Source organism: Schistocerca gregaria, chromosome 1 (assembly GCF_023897955.1).
Source record: "Schistocerca gregaria isolate iqSchGreg1 chromosome 1, iqSchGreg1.2, whole genome shotgun sequence".
Lineage (NCBI taxonomy): Eukaryota > Metazoa > Arthropoda > Insecta > Orthoptera > Acrididae > Schistocerca > Schistocerca gregaria.
In genome coordinates this window covers 519,775,595-519,778,574 of record NC_064920.1, presented here as the reverse complement: position 1 = coordinate 519,778,574, position 2,980 = coordinate 519,775,595, and positions in this window count along the sequence as shown.

Sequence of the window (2,980 nt, the reverse complement as noted above, 5' to 3'; positions counted from 1 at the left end):
CAAACTGGCCGCCTACAAGTTTTACAAAATATGGTACCCAGATGGATACTTCGTACCAGCCGCTGTCCTCGCATCGTTGACCGGCACGCTGCCCTCCATATGGATACAGTACTAAGATCCAATTCGCAAACGGACGACGATCTTGCACAAGAAAGTAGACACTTTGCGTAACTTGTGTACCGCACAAGAATTCTGGGCAGGACAGTACCCCTACCATGACATCGGTATAAGGTACCACGCTCTTAGGTACTATGACATCCTAACCCATTCCACGAACTGGCCGTGTCTTATGGGCTGATATACAGGCCCTAAGAAGTTGACCCCAAACGCTGATTAACAATGAAGTGAACAGAAGCACATAATTACCTTCCATCATGAAGTCTGGATCGTCGTCGACGATGCCACTTCGATTTACATGTTCGTCATCAAATCCACTACAGTTCAGCTCCAGGCAGGTGGGAAACGCCGTTAAGTGCTGGAACTAATCACATCTCGAGGTAATGGGATTCCGTTGCCAGATGACAGCGAGTGATGATAGCAGAACATTGTCAGACGGAGCTAAGTAGGCGTTGGGTACAAAATCTCTGTACTCATTGAGCATTTTAGCTGGCTCTTGCTTTTTCACTCTTTAAATTTCAACCTTTTTTAGCAAGTCGAGAGAGCACGGCATTTTTACGACCTGTAGAGAATACGTATACAGGGTGTTACAAAAAGGTACGGCCAAACTTTCAGGAAACATTCCTCACACACAAATAAAGAAAAGATGTTATGTGGACATGTGTCCGGAAACGCTTAATTTCTATGTTAGAGCTCATTTTAGTTTCGTCAGTATGTACTCCAACGTGATAAAATTGTAAATTTTCGCAATCAACATGTGTGGCCTGACGAGAATCCGCACGCAATTGTGCAATCACGTCATCAACACAGATTTTCTGTGAACGTTTGGGCAAAACATTGTTGGTGATGTCTTGATTGGACCCCATGTTCTTCCACCTACACTCAATGGAGCACGTTATCATGATTTCATACGGGATACCCTACCTGTGCTGCTAGAACATTTGCCTTTACAAGTACGACACAACATGTGGTTCATGCACGATGGAGCTCCTGCACATTACAGTCGAAGTGTTCGCACGTTTCTCAACAACAGATTCGGTGACCGATGGATTGGTAGAGGCGGACCAATTCCATGGCCTCCACGCTCTCCTGACCTCAACCCTCTTGACTTTCATTTATGGAGGCATTTGAAAGATCTTGTCTACGCAACTCCGGTACCAAATGTAGAGACTCTTCGTGCTCGTATTGTGGATGGCTGTGATACAATACGCCATTCCCCAGGGCTGCATCAGCGCATCAGGGATTCCATTCGACGGAGGGTGGATGCATGTATCCTCGCTAACGGAGGACATTTTGAACATTTCCTGTAACAAAGTGTTTTGAAGTCACGCCGTCTTTCCGGACACATGTCCACATAACATAATTTCTTTCTTTGTGTGTGAGGAATGTTTCCTGAAAGTTTGGCCGTACCTTTTTGTAACACCCTGTATCCTTTTCATTGCTCCCTTAGAATGATTAATGCACTCCCAAAGCAGTTTTTGTTACGCGGCTGTGAATGCTCCTAAAACCTCACATTAAAAGACTGGCCACTTTGGCCGACATAATATTTATCACAGTTATTAAAATCAGTTCTGTGTACTCCAGAGCCCTCCAATTGTCGTACGTGCTTTTCAGTTCATGTTTTACTCACAGTTGTAGCGTGTTGTTAACTTCAAAGCCACATCTAACATTAGATTTTCTGAAGCATTTCTATATTTGCTGGGACATTTTGCTGTGAAATTTCACAGGAATGGTTTTCATTCGTTATTTTTTCGTTCTGTTTTCTTGGTGAGTGTGCGTCTGCCTGCTGTTCGTTACACGGGCCTTTAGCCTATTGTAAGGGCACATGGCATCATTTACAGAACAATCATTAGCTGTTGCAATTTGCTTTAAAATGCTGAGTTCCTTACATACTCACTGTCGGCCAAAGGTAGACGGAGGAGCCGGTGAATGACTGAGGTGAAGAAGGCTTTTTAATATCGTGAAGGATGGCACGAACTGGCATTGATGATACTATCTCTATGTGTATGTTTTCTGAAAATTGAAAACTTGGGTTTGTTGTCAACTTTCTTAATAGTAATGTGTAGGTAGTTAATAGTAGTAGGACTAAGTATGTGCCAGCTCAAACTGCATTGTTTCCAAATTTATTCAATATGGCGGCCATGACGTCATCCAAGATGGACGATTTTGGCGCAAGATAGTCCAATTGTGCTATGTCCACTAACGTAACCCTCCAGAAAAAATGGCGGGAATTTTGAATTTTGGCGCGAAAATAGGCCAATTGGGCCACGTCCACTAACCTAACCCTCCAGAAGAAATTGGAGCCAAATTCAAATTCCAACAAGATCATGCATGCAAAACTGTAATTGTCTTTATTATTATTCATTATTATTGATTATCATTTATTAATATTGATTATCATTTATTATTATTTATTATTATTTATTATTTATTATTATTATTATCATTATTATTTATTATTATTGGCCTAACTACACTAGAAAATTCGCGCCAAATTCAAATTCTAGTACGATAATGGATGCAAAACCATAGTACTCTTTATTATTATTATTCGTTATCATTCATCATTTATTATTATTATTGGCCTACCACCACTAGAAAATTCCACCAAATTCAAATTACAACACGATAATGTCTCGAAAACTGTACTTTTGTTTTTTATTATTTATTATTATTCATTATTACTATTTATTCAAGATGTCCGATTTTCGCGGCCAGAAAGTCATTTGTGTTACATCCATAACAAAAATCTGTCACAAGTTCAAATCCCAACACCATAATCGATCACCCGTACGAACTTTCGCGGTCACTTATCTTTTTTCACTGGTAACCTATCAAAATCGTGTCAAACAGTAAAGCGCAC